At 36.4% G+C, this 19358-nt stretch overlaps 2 long non-coding RNA genes across 2 annotated transcripts in view; one reads left to right on the top strand and one right to left on the bottom strand.

The window, feature by feature from the left end:
* Window positions 1-13400, top strand: part of LOC129523608 (uncharacterized) — a 179167-nt gene extending 165767 nt beyond the window's left edge. Inside the window, exon 4 of the long non-coding RNA XR_010134501.1 lies at window positions 13260-13400. This is a non-coding gene — a long non-coding RNA (uncharacterized lncRNA). The remainder of the gene's footprint in view (window positions 1-13259) is intronic.
* LOC134758847 (uncharacterized) overlaps window positions 1-19358 on the bottom strand; it is a 144114-nt gene that overhangs the window by 67708 nt on the left and 57048 nt on the right. The gene's annotated exons all lie outside the window — the stretch shown is intronic.

Here is a 19358-nt window from a genome sequence, read left to right as displayed (position 1 = left end):
ATGCTGTTTTGGTTACTGTAGCCTTGTAGTATAGTTTGAAGTCGGGTAGTGTGATGCCTCCAGCTTTGTTCTTTTGGCTTAGGATAGACTTGGTGACACGGCCTCTTTTTTGGTTCCATATGAACCTTAAAGTAGTTTTTTCCAATTCTGTGAAGAAAGTCATTGGTAGCTTGATGGGGATGGCATTGAATCTATAAATTACCTTGGGCAGTATGGCCATTTTCACGATATTGATTCTTCCTACCCATGAGCATGGAATGTTCTTCCATTTGTTTGTATCCTCTTTTATTTCATTGAGCAGTGGTTTGTAGTTCTCCTTGAAGAGGTCCTTCACATCCCTTGTAAGGGGGATTCCTAGGTATTTTATTCTCTTTGAAGCAATTGTGAATGGGAGTTCACTCATGATTTGGCTCTCTGTTTGTCTGTTATTGGTGTATAAGAATGCTTGTGATTTTTGTACATTGATTTTGTATCCTGAGACTTTGCTGAAGTTGCTTATCAGCTTAAGGAGATTTTGGGCTGAGACAACGGGGTTTTCTAGATATACAATCATGTCATCTGCAAACAGGGACAATTTGACTTCCTCTTTTCCTAATTGAGTACCCTTTATTTCCTTCTCCTGCCTAATTGCCCTGGCCAGAACTTCCAACACTATGTTGAATAGGAGTGGTGAGAGTGGGCATCCCTGTCTTGTGCCAGTTTTCAAAGGGAATGCTTCCAGTTTTTGCCCATTCAGTATGATATTGGCTGTGGGTTTGTCATAGACAGCTCTTATTATTTTGAGATACGTCCCATCAATACCTAAGTTCTTGAGAGTTTTTAGCATGAAGGGTTGTTGAATTTTGTCAAAGGCCTTTTCTGCATCTATTGAGATAATCATGTGGTTTTTGTCTTTGGTTCTGTTTATATGCTGGATTACATTGATTGATTTGCATATATTGAACCAGCCTTGCATCCCAGGGATGAAGCCCACTTGATCATGGTGAATAAGCTTTTTGATGTGCTGCTGGATTCGGTTTGCCAGTATTTTATTGAGGATTTTTGCACCAATGTTCATCAAGGATATTGGTCTAAAATTCTCTTTTTTGGTTGTGTCTCTGCCCAGCTTTGATATCAGGATGATGCTGGCCTCATAAAATGAGTTAGGGAAGATTCCCTCTTTTTCTATTGATTGGAATAGTTTCAGAAGGAATGGTACCAGTTCCTCCTTGTACCTCTGGTAGAATTCGGCTGTGAATCCATCTGGTCCTGGACTCTTTTTGGTTGGTAAGCTATTGATTATTGCCACAATTTCAGCTCCTGTTATTGGTCTATTCAGAGATTCAATTTCTTCCTGGTTTAGTCTTCGGAGAGTGTATGTGTCGAGGAATTTATCCATTTATTCTAGATTTTCTAGTTTATTTGCCTAGAGGTGTTTGTAGTAATCTCTGATGGCAGTTTGTATTTCTGTGGGATTGGTGGTGATATCCCCTTTATCATTTTTTATTGCATCTCTTTGATTCTTCTCTCTTTTTTTTCTTTATTAGTCTTGCTAGCAGTCTACCTATTTTGTTAATCCTTTCAAAAAACCAGCTCCTGGATTCATTAATTTTTTGAAGGGTTTTTTGTGTCTCTATTTCCTTCAGTTCTGCTCTGATTTTAGTTATTTCTTGCCTTCTGCTAGCTTTTGAATGTGTTTGCACTTGCTTTTCTAGTTCTTTTAATTGTGATGTTGGGCTGTCAATTTTGGATCTTTCCTGCTTTCTCTTGTGGGTATTTAGTGCTATAAATTTCCCTCTACACACTGCTTTGAATGTGTCCCAGAGATTCTGGTATGTTGTGTCTTTGTTCTCGTTGGTTTCAAAGAACATCTTTATTTCTGCCTTCATTTCATTATGTACCCGGTAGTCATTCAGGAGCAGGTTGTTCAGTTTCCATGTAGTTGAGCAGTTTTGAGTGAGTTTCTTAATCCTGAGTTCTAGTTTGATTGCACTGTGGTCTGAGAGATAGTTCGTTATAATTTCTGTTCTTTTACATTTGCTGAGGATAGCTTTACTTCCAACTATGTGGTCAATTTTGGAATAGGTGTGGTGTGGTGCTGAAAAAAGCGTATATTCTGTTGATTTGGGGTGGAGGTTCTGTAGATGTCTATTAGGTCTGCTTGGTGCAGAGCTGAGTGCAATTCCTGGGTATCCTTGTTAACTTTCTGTCTCATTGATCTGTCTAATGTTGACAGTGGGGTGTTAAAGTCTCCCATTATTAATGTGCTTTGTTTACCTAAGCAAGCCTGGGCAATGGTGGGCGCCCCTCCCCCAGCCTCCCTGCCAACTTGCAGTTTGATCTCAGACTGCTGTGCCAGCAATCAGCAAGACTACCTGGGCATAGGACCCTCCAAGCCATGTGCGGGATATAATCTCCTGGTGCGCTGTGATTTAATCCATCGGAAAAGGGCAGTATTCGTGTGGGAGTGACCCGATTTTCCAGGTCCCGTCTGTCACCCCTTTCTTTGACTAGGAAAGGGAACTCCCTGACCCCTTGCACTTCCCAAGTGAAGCAATGCCTCTACCTGCTTCGGCTTGCGCACGGTGTGCTGCACCCACTGTCCTGCGCCCACTGTCTGGCACTCCCTAGTGAGATGAACGCGGTACCTTAGATGGAAATGCAGAAATCACCCGTCTTCTGCGTCACTCACGCTGGGAGCTGTAGACCAGAGCTGTTCCTGTTCGGCCATCTTGGCTCCTTCCCCGAAAATTGAGCATGGGATTTTAACAGCAGCCTAGGCAATGTAGCAAGACCCTGTCTCTAAAATAAATAAATAAATAAATCAATAATAAACTGAAAATATATGTAATTTTTTTAGTGTTGACATTACATCAAGTTTAAAAAGAAAAGGTCCAGCTGCAAAATATAGGTGTGTACAGAAGGATTTCTTTAAAATGCCTCAGACACATGTATTCACACAAACAGAAGAGCATCTAAACAGTTACACAGCAGAAGTCCATTTTGGTTATCTTTAATTGATCATTTCAGATATTGTACTTACTTTTTTCTTCCTGTTTTTCTGTATTTTCTAATTTTCCCCAATGGATATGTATTACTTAAGTATACTTTAAATGAAATTTTAAAAAACAAAATGTAATGAAAAATAAATAGGTGCTGTTATGAGAAAATAATTGGACATGTGGGTTTTGATAGGATTCTGTTGTAATTTTTTAAAACATAAAGTCATTGAAACAAGCAGATAAAAAAGTGACATAGAGATTACTTAAAACCAGGAAATTTCAACAAAATTATTATATAATGTAAGCTTTTGAAGAATTTTTCAATCAGAATATTTAGCTACTGCCCTAATATCTCTTTGATGTGATTTACAGTTGGATAACAGGCTTCAAGGAGAAAGTAAACATACCCTAGCATTAAGAAACAATATTTCAGGTGAATGATTATTTCACTACCAGTATTTGGAGCAGCCATTTCAGGATGATTGATCCTCTGGGAAAAAGAAAGAAATTTCCCGTCTTTGGCAACCTGGAGCTCTTTAGGGCTCTCAGCAGTGCTTGCTTTCTTTTCACATTGTTGGAAATCCAGTTGTATTAGATTAGCTGCAAGGATTAAAGTGTTATGGGAATGAAATATCCAAATATATTTTCTCTCTGAAGCCTTGTCTTTATTCTGATATAAGGAAAGTTTTATCATCTCAAAGTCCCTGTAAATTTAGTAAGGGAAAAACTCAAGTCATAAAATGTAAATCAAATCATAAAGTATGGACTTAAATGGCAATGGAAAAGCAAGAGGAGGCCTCTTTCTTTTTTTTTTATTTCTGACATTATTACCAAATATGGATCCTCTTTATGAAAGAATTAAGCTTGAGAACAGAGCTGAGAACAGGGACACTGACAGCACTCTTTCTGTTATTTTCTGTAATATAAGATGCTACTCTATAGGCAAGTTTTAAAAAATCCAATTTAAAACACACAAGAATAATATGAGGATTAGTCTGTGTTTGCAAAACACCTTAAATTTCTGAGAAGAAATTCAGTTCTGCATGATCCCTGACATTTCTGAACCCCGCAGCCTGTTTCTCACTAGCTTTGTTCTCAGAAAATAGGACCTCAGCTACCAGTGTGCTGCGTTTTCTAGTTTTCCTTGGTATTTAGCTAAGGGATGAGACTTCCCCATTTTTGTATGTAAATTATTCCTGCCTCTTTGACCACAAGAAGGAACTTTTTTTAACTTTTATTTTAAGTCCAGGGGTACAAGTACAGGTTTGTTACATAGGTAAATGTCTGTCATGGGGTTTGTTGTACAGATTGTTTCATCACCCAGGTATTAAGCCTAGTACCCATTAGTTATTTTTCCTGATCCTCTCCCTCCTCCCACCCTCCACCCTCCAAAAGGCCCCAGTGTGTGTTGTTCCCCTCTCTGTGTCCATGTGTTCCTATCATTTAGCTCCCACTTATAAGTGAGAACATGCGGTACTTGGTTTTCAGTTCCTGCGTTAGTTTGCTAAGGATAATGGCCTCCAGAACCATCTGAAGAAAGAACCATTTAAGTGTGTTGACTATAATTTAGATCTGTTTTATGACAAACAGTAACATGACATTGCATATCAAATTCAGGAATGAAAAACATGACAATTTGCAATGTCCCAGAACTATCTAGAGAGAAATTTCTGATTTCCTTCCACAGGTGGGGCCCTGAAAAATCTCAGGAAAATTGATCTGGCTTTCTCAGAATTCCAAAGGATACTTCTGACTTGCACTATTGTAAGAAGAGCTACCCGATTACAATCTTTTGTTTGTTTCTATCCTCTTTCATTAGACTGTGGACATTTTCACAGTCAGTAACATTTTCTAACGTATCCCATTGCCTTGCATGTATTAGACTCAATGAATTTTGTGAGTTTTTGTTTCTAATGATTCCCTGCAGAGCAGGAAATCCAAATAGACAATAGTAGCAGAATCTAGTGATTAGGCCAAAGTGTAGGCCCTTCTTTGAATGGCTGTGTGGTGTCAGCTGACAAGACCAGTAGCAAAATCACAGAAGCTTCTTCATGAGGTGACACTGTCATTTCGTCACCTTCAGACTAATAGCTCTTTAGTGCTTCACCTGTTAGTATTCACTCATCTCAGTTTCTACCATAAATACAGTTTTTGTAATAAGATTAACTTCCATTATCTTTTTAAGAAACCATATGTGATATTAGATTTTTTTTAAGTAACACAGACCAATAGAAAAAATATTTGTTGCCCCCAAACACTGGAATATAGTTTTGGGGGACAATAAACATTTTATTCAAAATAGTTTTGGAGGACAATGAGTATTTTGTTCAATATAAGTTGAATATTTACGAGGGAGTGTAGTATTGAGTATATTTTTCCTTCTGTTGAACCCTATTATTCCAATTCCAGAAATCAGAGAGAAGTATAGAAAGAGTGTGCATGACACATAATAATGTTGTACCTTATTTAGTCAATAATATTGAATTTATGAGAAATTGATATGTAAATAATTCCACCAGCATAAGTTTGGGGGCTATTATGTGGGTCTGTTTCTTAATTCTCTATTTCATTCCATTGGTTAATTTATCACTTCCTGTGATGATTCCACACTGCCAGAGTTTTATACTCTGTCTTGATATCTAGCAGGGCATAGTCTTATATTTGGGTAGATGCCAAAATTAGAGCTGTTTCTTTTTTCTGAACTGCGTGTACTTTGATTCCTTTTAATAAATGCAGTAAAATGGAAATTACACATCAGAATACAGACGTTAGTCAGAGAGTTTCAATTTCCCTCTATTTCTTATCAAGTAGAATGCCAGGCAATACCCATATATTTCCTGTTCTTGAAATTCTCCAATAAATGTGAGATTCTTCAACAATCTGAGCTGTTCAGACCCTCAGGGATGGCATTAATCTCTTGTTAGTCTCCAAACTGTCCATGCTGGAGGGAACAACTGAAGGGTTATCCACACTTGCAGCCAAGTTTCTGCAGGCATGGCTGGGCTGTGAATTACAGAGATTTTTCTCATTCATGAACATTCCACACAGGTTGAGTACTTCTTATCTGAAATGCATGGGACCAGAAGTGTTTCAGATTTCAGATTTTTTCAGATTTTGGAATATTTGCATATGTGAGATATCTTGGCAGTGGGACTCAAGTCTAAACACAAAATTCATTTTTGTTTCATATACACTGAATACACATAGCTGAAGGTAATTTTATTCAATATTTTAATGATTTTGTGCATAAAACAAAGTGTGTATATTTAATAATCAGCAAGCAAAGGTGTCATTATCTTAGCCACCCATGTGGACAATCTGCAGGTCTTTGGCATCACCATCAACCCTGACTCCGAATTTTATATGCTACTGATAAGCAATCATTTTCTTACACTTATTTACATGAGTACACAATATTAAAAAAATGACATACCATTAATACAGTGAAAAAATCAAGTGTTCAGAGTAACTAAGCAGCACAGTAGCATCATCTGAATACTTGTGTCAGCTGTTAAACAAGAGCAACAACAAACAATGGCAGGCTTTCACTCTCCACCTACAGTGCTGTGTTGTGATTAAAAGGTTACTGTACGCTGTATTTTCTTTTTTAGATGAGAAGAAACATCAGAAGCAGTTGAGGGACCAGGAAGTGGGTCCTCTAGAGATGAGGAGGCATTCTGCTGGATGGCTTTTAAAAATGTTTCCTCCAGAGTCATCTGCCTCATTAACAACGGTTTTTGTCTTAGAAGTCTCTCTTTGATTTTATAAACTGACATGATTTCTTGTTCTATTATGAATGCACACTGCTCTAGTCCTTCAATATGCTCATCACACTTTTCACCATGTTATCTATAGGTACTTTTTCCTACAGTGTTAGCATCACCTTCATCATTACTATTATCATGATCACCTTGATTCAGAACCATTTCTGCCATTTCACCAGCAGTCAATGAATGAACAACTAAAGTCTCATTATCAAGGCTAAAAACTGCTTTGATATCCACTTCCTCCAACTTATTGATGGACTCTGAAGGTATATTTTTTGCATATGTAAGGAGGTTAGACATCATTTTTTCTCACTTGATGTATGAAATCTTTAAAAGTTACCATCTTGTTCATCATTATCACTGAACCTAATTGCAATCAAGAGGTTGTACCAGGCATGCACAGCTGTGTCTTTAGCCATTGTGTTCCAAGCATTGGCCACAATGTATACAACATCCTTCATGCCAAACTCCTTTCACAATCCTTCCACACCAACGTTCACTGTTGCTAGCATGCTGTTAAAGAAGGTGTTTTACTATCTACTCTTCATTGATATAAGTCACATGGCTGAACTAATGAGTCACATTTTGGAGAAAGTGCATGGTATAAACATTATTTTTAATGAGATTTTGGCTGAAGGATGAGCAGAACAGTTGTCAAGGAATAACAAAATCTTGCACTTGACGGCAGTCCAGCTTCCCTACAGTGAGCATAAGCTGCTAGTACAAAATGTTTGTGAAACCAATCAGAAAAGATGTCCCTGGTGATCCATGCCTTTTTGTTAGCATAACATGGACTGATAAGAAATTCATTCCTTGAAAACAGGATGCAAGCTTTTGCCTACAACGAGTTTACACTTATGGGTGCCTGCTGCATTAACACAACCCAGCACAGTTATTCTGTCCTTGACATTCTTAATCCCTGCAGCTGTCTCATCAGTTTTAGTGAGTGGATTTATGGGGCAATAACACCAAAACAGTGATGTTTCATTAGTATCATGGACTTGATCTGGCATGATATTTTCATCAGTGATGACTTTGGCAAACTCATCAATAAATTTGCTACTTCGTGACCAGCAGATGCCTTATCACCACAAATCTTTAAAAACCTAATGTCATATCTTTCCTTAAATTTCTGCAGCCTATCAAATATTCACAGCTCCCTTTAATTTTCAGTTCATTGTGATAGAGCTTTGCTTGTTTTATGATCAGTATCCCATTAAGTAGCATGTGTTCAATATGATACTGTGGATTCATTCTTTCATTTTTATTTTTTTAATTTATTTTATTATTATTCTACTTTAAGTTTTAGGGTACATGTGTACAATGTGCAGGTTAGTTACATATGTATACATGTGCCATGCTGGTGCACTGCACCCACTAACTCGTCATCTAGCATTAGGTATATCTCCCAATGCTATCCCTCCCCTCTCCCCCCACCCCACAACAGTCCCCAGAGTGTGATGTTCCCCTTCCTGTGTCCATGTGTTCTCATTGTTCAATTCCCATCTATGAGTGAGAATATGCGGTGTTTGGTTTTTTGTTCTTGTGATAGTTTACTGAGAATGATGATTTCCAATTTCATCCATGTCCCTACAAAGGACATGAACTCATCATTTTTTATGGCTGCATAGTATTCCATGGCGTATATGTGCCACATTTTCTTAATCCAGTCTATCATTGTTGGACATTTGGGTTGGTTCCAAGTCTTTGCTATTGTAAATAGTGCCACAATAAACATACCTGTGCATGTGTCTTTATAGCAGCATGATTTATAGTCCTTTGGGTATATACCCAGTAATGGGATGGCTGGGTCAAATGGTATTTCTAGTTCTAGATCCCTGAGGAATCGCCACACTGACTTCCACAAGGGTTGAACTAGTTTACAGTCCCACCAACAGTGTAAAAGTGTTCCTATTTCTCCACATCCTCTTCAGCACCTGTTGTTTCCTGACTTTTTAATGATTGCCATTCTAACTGGTGTGAGATGATATCTCATTGTGGTTTTGATTTGCATTTCTCTGATGGCCAGTGATGGTGAGCATTTTTTCATGTGTTTTTTGGCTGCATAAATGTCTTCTTTTGAGAAGTGTCTGTTCATGTCCTTTGCCCACTTGTTGATGGGGTTGTTTGTTTTTTCTTGTAAATGTGTTTGAGTTCATTGTAGATTCTGGATATTAGCCCTTTGTCAGATGAGTAGGCTGCAAAAATTTTCTCCCATTTTGTAGTTTGCCTGTTCACTCTGCTGTGCAGAAGCTCTTTAGTTTAATTAGATCCCATTTGTCAATTTTGGCTTTTGTTGCCATTGCTTTTGGTGTTTTAGACATGAAGTCCTTGCCCTTGCCTATGTCCTGAATGGTAATGCCTAGGTTCTCTTCTAGGGTTTTTATGGTTTTAGGTCGAATGTTTAAGTCTTTAATCCATCTTGAATTGATTTTTGTATAAGGTGTAAGGAAGGGATCCAGTTTCAGCTTTCTACATATGGCTAGCCAGTTTTCCCAGCACCATTTATTAAATAGGGAATCCTTTCCCCATTGCTTGTTTTTCTCAGGTTTGTCAAAGATCAGATAGTTGTAGATATGTGGCATTATTTCTGAGGGCTCTGTTCTGTTCCATTGATCTACATCTCTGTTTTGGTACCAGTACCATGCTGTTTGGGTTACTGTATCCTTGTAGTATAGTTTGAAGTCAGGTAGTGTGATGGCTCCAGCTTTGTTCTTTTGGCTTAGGATTGACTTAGCAATGCGGGCTCTTTGACAAAATTCAACAACCCTTCATGCTAAAAACTCTCAATAAATTAGGTATTGATGGGACGTATCTCAAAATAATAAGAGCTATCTATGACAAACCCACAGCCAATATCATACTGAATGGACAAAAACTGGAAGCATTCCTTTTGAAAACTGGCACAAGACAGCGATGCCCTGTCTCACCACTCCTATTCAACATAGTGTTGGAAGTTCTGGCCAGGGCAATTAGGCAGGAGAAGGTAATAAAGGGTATTCAATTAGGAAAAGAGGAAGTCAAATTGTCCCTGTTTGCAGACGACATGATTATATATCTAGAAAACCCCGTTGTCTCAGCCCAAAATCTCCTTAAGCTGATAAGCAACTTCATTCTTTCAATACACAGTTGAGATCTTCCTTTTTAGCTTTATGCAGTTTTTCCATTTTTCATTAAATCCTGTTTATCACTTTCAGCGTAGAACTTCAACAGTTTATCCATCTGTTTCTTCAGGTTATATATAGTGGTCATTCCAACACCATACTTTTACTCCTATACCACAGAGCAGAGCAGAGAATAAGCAAAAGAACCCACAGTGACTAATCCACGTAGGTCTTGGACCCATCTGGTCACCATGGGGAACCTACCACTGATATGTCTGGACTGCATATGAGCCATTTTATCAGCCTTTGTAGGTGTGCTTACATGGGGGGAATCTGGGCCTGTGCATAAAAAGCTGTATCACAGCTGAAGAGGGCTGGGAAGGTCTTTTTTCCTTGGGGACAAGAAACCAACTATGTGTTGACTGCCACCCATCACATGAGGTCAGGTGCAAAATGTTCTACTTGTAGCATCTTGTTGGTGCTCAAAAAGTTTTGAATTTTGGAGCATTTTGGATTTCAGATTTTCAGATGAGGAATGTCAGCCTGTATACCTTTATTTACTAAAAATGTCTTTATTATTTCCAAAGTTGTCTATAAAATTTTTTGTTCCTAAGTACATTGTACTATTTATTGCTATTTTGAGTGGAATATTTTCTTTTCATACTTTTACCAGCTGGTTATTGATCATGCAGAGGAAAATTCTTGATTTTTTAGTCTTTTGGAAGATAATCTTACTGAAGAAAAAGTTCATCTGCAGAAAACTTTGTAGCTCAATAAAGTCTCACAAGCTCAATTCATACCTGTAACTAGCAACCAGGTGAAGAAAAGATGCCTCCCTCATATTCTCTTCCCACCACTGCCTTCACCCCAAGGGTAACTTCTTTCTTAACTTCTAGCACCATGCAATAATTTCACCTGCTTTAAATTTCATATAAATAAACTCATACACTACAAAATCTTTAGTGTCTGGCTTCTTTCATCCCACAATCTGTTTTCAAGATTCATCCTTTTTGTATAAAGTTGGCATTTATGTATTCTTAATGCTGAATTGTATTTTATTTTGCTAATATACCACAACTTATCTATGCTATTTTATGGGGATTGGATGGTACTTGCATGAACATTATTGAACATGTCTTGTACATTTAAACTTATTTATGCATTTTTATTGGTTTACATATCCAGGAATAGAATAGCTTATTAATAGATTTCATATATACTGCCAGATATCTACAGGGGATGAATGAATTTATAGTACCACCAGGAGTGTATGAGAATTAGTACTTAACCCACAGTGTTCCAGTTCTGCACCCTTGCCAACATGTGGTACTGAGTACATTTTTCGTCTTCATTTTAGTCATTTAATGTAATAGCAGCCTTTGCTTTAATTTTGCATTTCCCTGAAAACTAGTGAAGTCAGGCACATTTTCAAATGTGTACCAACCATTTGAAAATCACTTGTGGAGGGCCTGCTCAAGCTTTCCATTCATTTTTCTTTTGTGTCTATCTTTTTATTGCTTTGCAAGAATTCTTTTTATATCTTAGATATGAGTTATTTGTCAGTTGTATGCATTGCTAATATATTCTCCCTTTGAGGATAGACTTTACCCACCTTAACAGTGTCTTTTGCTAAAATCTAATTTATCATTTTCATCTTTATTGTTATTGCTTTTTGTGATTGGCTTAAAAAATCTTGTCTCTGCACATGTACCCCAGAACTTAAAGTATAATAAAAAAAGTTGTGTATTCCAAGTTTATTATAACATTCAAGCTATTGATTTTTATATGCCATTCCTATATCTGGCCACCTTATTAAACTTTCGTATTGGTTCCAATAGTTCATAAGATGAGATTCTTGTTTTTTCACTTTTTAGATAGATAATCATATCATCTAAAAATCATTGACTATTTTGGTCTTGCTTTTCATATTTATTACAAAGTAACTGAAACACAGTTCTAAAATTAGCTTATATAACACAAGAATATATTATTTTACATACCAGGAAATTTCAAGACAGAGTCACTTCAGGTAGAGCATGTCAAGCCCCAGCTCTGCTTTTATGTAAGTCCCCTTGCTTTGCTATCCTCCTATATTGACTTTATCCTCAGGCTTTTGGCCAAGTGTTGCTTAATCCTCAGGCTTAAGTCCAGGTTTGCTAAGAAATTTGTAGAAATTTCATCATGATTGAATGTTAAATATGATTAAATGCATTTTCTACAGCTATTGAGGTAATACTGTTCTATTTTTTAAAGTGCTAATTAACATACTACTATGGTCTTAGTATTGTGTCTCCCCAAAATTCCTCTGTTGAAACCTAATCACTAATGCGATGGCATTAGGAGGTATTGTTGTTGGGTGGTGATTAGATAATGAGAATGGAGCTCTCATAATTGAGATTAGTGCCCTTATGTTAAAAGACCCCAAAGAGTTGACTTGCTCCTTCCACCATGTGAGGACATAGTCAGAAAGTGCCATCTGTGAACCAGAAAGCAGGTCCTCACCAGACACTGAATCTGCTGGCACCCTGATCTTAGACTCTCCAGCCTCCAGACTATGAGAAATAAATTCCTGTTGTACATAAGCTATCCAGTCTGCAGTATTTTGTTATAGCAGTCTGAACAAAGACACATACCGGTATATTTTCTAGTTTTGAACTATCCTTGAATTCCTCAGATATACATATTCCTAATATTTTGTTCTTTTCATCTCCTGCTGGATTTAGTTTGCCAATATGTGACATAACATTTTGGATTCCTTGTTAATATGGAATAGGCTTATAATTTTCTTTCCTTGTGTGATCCTTAGCTTAATTTCCTATGTCTTGGAGCAAATAGATAAATTAGCAATTATAATCAATCTTTATTATTCATAGACTCTATATTTGTAATTTTGCCTACCAGCTAAAATTGATCCGTAACCCCAAAATCAATATTTGTAGCACTTTGATGGTAATCTGTGAACATAAACAGAGTGGCCAAAAATTTGTCATTCTATGTTCATGTTCCCAGCTAAGGTCAAACAAGGCAATGCTCTGCCTTCTTGCCTCAGATCCCATACATAAATAAGTATCTTTTTCGTGGTATTCTTAGTGCTATGATTTTGCATTTTCGTTGGTGATGTTACAGTTTAAAATGGCCCTCAAGTATAATGCTGAAGTGCTGTCTAGTGTTCTTAAGCAAGACAAATGGCTGTGATATGCCTTATGGAGGAAATATGTGTGTTAAATTACCTTTACTCAGGTATAAGTTTTAGTGCTATTGGACATGAGCTCAGTGTTAATGAATCAGCAATATATATTACAGGGCCTTTAAACAGAAACACACAGAAAATAAAGTTATGCATTGATCAGTTAGTGAAAATGTTGTGGCTAGAGGCTCACAAAAACCTAACTCTACATTTCCCCTAGGAACAATGGTTCAGGATTCACTAATTCAGTATTAGCAGCAACTTTATGGAACAAAACTATTGTGGATAATGAGAATTCACTGCGCCCGTTGTTTAAACAGTTCACAGCAGTCACTTTAGTGCCTTTTGTAGAGACAGAGCAGTAAGTACCATTTTTATTTCCTTTATGGTTTTAGTCTATTTAAGTAACCTACTGGGCCAATTTTAGCGACTTGTGTTTTCCTGGAAAGTGTCCATTTCATTGGCATATTCACATTTACTGGTGTTTCTTTTTATATTTTATTCCTCTGTGTATGATTCATTTTTGTTCCTTATCTTATTTGGGTGTCTCTTTTCCTTGATACTTGTCAATGTCTATCTTTATGTTTTCCTATGAGTATTTTCAAATAATGAGATTTTATTTTGTGATTATCTTTGCTGTTTTTATTTGCTTTCTGTTTTCTTAATATCTTATCTTTATTGGCTCCTTTTTCTTTTTTAACTTTAAAGCTTAATCAATTTCAGTTCGTTATTTCTTATTTTCTAAAATACTATATTTAGGACTTTATATTTTCCCTTGAGTCTTTCTTTGGATGCATCTCATAAGATTTGATATGCATACCATGTTTTTGCTGCTGTTTAGTCCTAAATATTTTGCAGCTCATTTTGTTTCTTGAACCCAAGAGTTATTTGGAAATTTTTTTCCAGGGTACAGATACTTTCTAAAATATTAATTTGTAGCTAATGCAGTAAATTTTACAATTTTACTGTATTGTGGTCGGTGAATGTCACGTATATGGAAAGCTATTGAAAACTGTGGATATTTCTTATTTATGCTAATACATGGTTAATCATTGTGAATGAATCTGTATGTATTTGAAAAAATATACATTCTCTACTGTGAGGGGCACAAAGTTAAACAGAAATCTATCAGGTCAATCATCTTGTTGATTATGTGATTGCAATCCTCCTCATTCTTACCTATCATTTGTTTTCCTAACTAGTCAATTTCTAAGGAAAGTGAAATAGAATTTCCTTTTACAATTGTGGATTTGTCAATTTATCCTTACAGTTCTATAATTTATTTATTTATTGTCATGGATAAATAATTCTCAAAATATATAATTAATCCTTTTATATACACAATTCAGAGACTTTCAGGATATTTAAGTAGATATGCAATTCTAATTTCAGAATATTTCCACCTCAAATAAACCCCATTATCCATTAGTAGTCATTATCCTTTCTCTCCCCTCTCTGCAGACCCTGGCAACCAGTGATCCACTTCCTGTCTCTATAAACTTGCTTATTCTGGACATTTCATATAAATGGAGCAATACAATATGTGGACGCTGTCTGGCTTCTTTCACTTTGCATAAGGTTTTCAAAGTCCATCCATGTTGTAGCATGTTTCAGTATTTCATTCTTTTTTTCACATTTTAGGCTAGTGGAATAGTTGAATGGAAAAAGATAAGATTGATTTCTTTTTAACAAGAGTTTTTATTTTATTTTTAATTAAATTTTTAATTGACAAGTAAAAATTGTGTTTATGGTGTACAACATGATGTTTTGATACATGTATACATTGTAGAATGGACAAATCTCAAGCTATTTAACATATATGCATTACTTCCTATCCTTATTTTTTTATTGAGAAAATTTAAAATCTACTGTTTTAGCAATTTTCAAGCATACAATACATTGTTATTAACAGTAATCAAGATGATATACGATAGATCTCTTGAACTTATTACTCCTGTCTAATTGAAATTTTGTGTCCTTTGACCAACATTTCCCTAATCTCTCTACCCTCAACCTCTGGTAATCACCATTTTACTCTCTGTTTCTATGAGTTTGACTTTTTTAGATTCCACACATAAGCGAGATCATGCAATATTTGTCTTTCAATGACTGGCTTATTTCACTTAACGTAATGTCCTCCAGGTTCATCCATATTTTTGCAAATGACAGAATTTCATTTGTTTAAAGGGTATGTAGTATTCCATTTTATACATATATGCCCCATTTTATCTATTTGCTCATTTATAGACATAGTTTCCATATCTTAGCTATTATGAATAATACTGCAATGAACATGAGAGTGCAGATGTCTGACTACTGATTTCATATCCTTTGGATATATACTCAGTAGTAGGATTGCTAGATCATATGGTAGTTCTATTTTTGATTCCTTGAGGAGCCTCCATATTTTGTTTCGTAATAGCTGTACTCATTTACATTCCCACCAACAATGTAAAAGTGTTCCTTTTTCTCTACATCTTCACTAACACATTATCTTTTGTCTTTCTAATAATAACTATTATAATAGGTATGAGGTGATATCTCATTGTGATTTCTGATTTTAATTTGCATTTCCCTGATGATTAGGGATGTTGAGCATTGTTTATATCACTATTGGCCTGTTCTTTTTCTTCTTTTGAGAACTTTATTCTTTTGAATTGAAGAATATTCCATTGTATAGATACACCACATTCATATTAGACATATATATACACAACATATATATACAACATATATATGTTATGCAACATATGTATACAACATACAATATATATACAAACATAAAAACACTGTACATATATACCTAAAGTATATGTATATTTGCATCTGTATGTACACATATACGTACACACACACAGAAACACATATTTTTACATTGTTTGCTTTAAATACTGATAATTTTTGTCAGTGAGATCTGCTGGACATAACCTTCCTTTATTTCAAAATTACATTCACAAATTTGTGTGATCATAATTAAAAGTGATATATGCTAAAATCAAATGGTGCAATCACTTCAATATGTGTCAGATACAAAAATTGGGTAATTCTGGTGCCTGTGCTTATTACTGCTAGTAAATAAAACTGCAGACAAAGTTTCCTACTAATTACATCTCATTGACTATAAAGTCTGATGTGGTTCGGCTCTGTGTCTCCACCCAAATCTCAGGTTGACTTGTGATCCCTAGTGTTGAAGGTGGGGCCTGGTGGGAGGTAATTGAATCATGGGGGTGGTTTCTAATCGTTTAGCACTACCCCGGAGTGCTGTCTCTTGATAGTGTTTTCATGAGATCCACTTCCCTTTTTACTCTCTCTCTCCTGCCAGCTGTGTGAAGATTGTGCCTGCTTCCCCTTTGCCTTCCACCGTGATTGCAAGTTTCCTGAGACCTTCCCAGCAGCAGAAGCCTATACAGTCTGCAGAACTGTGAGCAGATTAAACCTCTTTCCTTAATAAATTACCCAGTCTCAGGTATGTTTTTATAGCAGTGGCAGAGCAAACTAATACAGAAAACACAATAAAGAAAGACTGTGTATTAAATCATGTGATTATTCAACTATTTTTAATATGGAAAAGCCCAAAACTAAAATGTTTTTTCTAGGTGAAAATTATTTTATTTTTCCTTAGGTTATTGGGGTACAGGTGGTATTTGGTTACATGAGTAAGTTCTTTACTGGTGATTTGTGAGATTTTGGTGCACCCAACACCCTAGCAGTGTACACTGCACCCTATTTGTAGTCTTTTATCCCTTGCCCCCTCCCAACCTTCCCCCCAACTCCCCAAAGTCCATTGTATCATTCTTATGCCTTTACATACTTTTCCATTCCTGAATTACATCACTTAGAATAATAGTCTTTATTCTCATCCAGGTTGCTGTAAATGCTGTTAATTCATTCATTCCTTTTTATGACTGAGCAGTATTACATCATATATATATATATATATATACCACAGTTTCTTTTTTTATTATACTTTAAGTTCTGGGATACATGTGCAGAATGTACAAGTTTGTTACACAGGTATACATGTGCCATGGAGGTTTGCTGCACCCATCAACCCGTCATCTACATTAGATATTTCTTCTAATGCTATCCCCCCACTTGCCCCCAACCCCACAACAGGCTCCAGTGTGTGACGTTCCCCTACCTGTGCCCATATATTCTCATTGTTAAACTCCCACTTATGATCATCTACATTAGATATTTCTTCTAATGCTATCCCCCCACTTGCCCCCAACCCCACAACAGGCTCCAGTGTGTGACGTTCCCCTACCTGTGCCCATATATTCTCATTGTTAAACTCCCACTTATGAATGAGAACATGCGGTGTTTGGTCTTCTGTGCCTGTGTTAGTTTACTGAGAATGATGGTTTCCAGCTTCATCCATGTCCCTGCAAAGGACATGATCTCATCCTTTTTCATGGCTGCATAGTATTCCATGGTGTATATGTGCCACATTTTCTTTATCCAGTCTGTCAATGATGGGCATTTGGGTTGGTTCCAAGTCTTTGCTATTGTGAATAGTGCTGCAATAAACATATGCGTGCATGTGTCTTTCTAGAAGAATGATTTATAATCCTTTGGGTATATACCCAGTAATGGGATTGCTGGGTCAAACGGTATTTCTAGTTCTAGATCCTTGAGGAATTGCCACACTGTCTTCCACAATGGTTGAACTAATTTACACTCCTACCAACAGTGTAAAAGTGTTCCTATTTCTCCACATCCTCTCCAGCATCTGTTGTTTCCTGACTTTTTAATGATGGCCATTCTAACTGGTGTGAGATGGTATCTCATTGTGGTTTTGATTTGCATTTCTCTAATGACCAGTGATGATGAGCTTTTTTTCATATGTTTGCTGGCTGAATAAATGTCTTCTTTTAAAAAGTGTCTGTTCATATCCTTTGCCCACTTTTTGATGGGGTTGTTTGTTTGTTTTTCTTGTAAATGTGTTTAAGTTCATTGTAGATTCTGGATATTAGCCTTTTGTCAGATGGAGAGATTGCAAAAATTTTCTCCCATTCTGTAAGTTACCTGTTCATGGTGATGATAGTTTCTTTTGCTGTGCAGAAGCTTTTTAGGTTAATTAGATCCCATTTGTCAATCATGGCTTTTATTGCAATTGCTTTTGGTGTTTTAATCATGAAGTCTTTGCTTATGCCTATGTCCTGAATGGTATTGCCTAGGTTTTCTTCTAGGGTTTTTATGGTTTTGGGTCCTACATTTAAATCTTTAATCCATCTTGAGTTAATTTTTGTATAACGTGTAAGGAAGGGGTCCAGTTTCAGTTTTCTGCATATGGCTAGCTAGTTTTCCCAGTACCATTTATTAAATAGGGGATCCTTTCCCCATTGCTTGATTTTGTCAGTCTTGTCAAAGATCAGATGGTTGTAGATGTGTGGTGTTATTTCTGAGGCCTCTGTTATGTTCCATTGGTCTATATATCTGTTTTGGTACCAGTACCATGCTGTTTGGGTTACTGTAGCCTTGTAGTATAGTCTGAAGTCAGGTAGCATGATGCTTCCAGCCTTGCTCTTTTTGCTTAGGAGTGTCTTGTCTATATGAGCTCTTTTTTGGTTCTATATGAAATTTAAAGTAGTTTTTTTTTGTAATTCTGTGAAGAAAGTCAATGGTAACTTGATGGGAATACCATTGAATCTATAAATTATTTTGGGCAGTATGGCAATTTTCATGATATTGATTCTTCCTATCCATGAGCATGGAATGTTTTTCCATTTGTTTGTGTCCTCTCTTATTTCCTTCAGCAGTGGCTTATAGTTCTCCTTGAAGAGGTCATTCATATCTTTTGTAAGTTATAGTCCTAGGTATTTTATTCTCTTTGTTAACAATTGTGAATGGGAGTTTGCTCATGATTTGGCTCTCTATTATTGGTGTATAGGAATGCTTGTGATTTTTGCACATTGATTTTGTGTCCTGAGACTTTGCTGAAGTTGCTTATCAGCTTAAGGAGTTTTGGGACAGATACAATGGGGTTTTCTAAATATACAATCATGTCATCTGCAAATAGAGATAATTTGATGTCATCTCTTCCTATTTGAATACCTTTATTTCATTCTCTTGCTTGATTGCCCTGGCCAGAACTTCCACTACTATGTTGAATAGGAGTGGTGACAGAGGGCATCCTTGTCTTGTGCCAGTTTTCAAAGGGAATGCTTCCAGCTTTTGCCCATTCAGTATGATATTAGCTGTGGGTTTGTCATAAATAGCTATTATTTTGAGATATGTTCCATCAACACCTAGTTTATTGAGTGTTTCTAGCATGAAGGGTGTTGAATTTTATCAAAGGCCTTTTCTGTATATATTG

The sequence above is a fragment of the Gorilla gorilla genome, chromosome 6 (genome assembly GCF_029281585.2).
Source record: "Gorilla gorilla gorilla isolate KB3781 chromosome 6, NHGRI_mGorGor1-v2.1_pri, whole genome shotgun sequence".
In the NCBI taxonomy this organism is placed as follows: Eukaryota; Metazoa; Chordata; class Mammalia; order Primates; family Hominidae; genus Gorilla; species Gorilla gorilla.
This window is presented reverse-complemented; position numbering and strand designations above follow the sequence as displayed.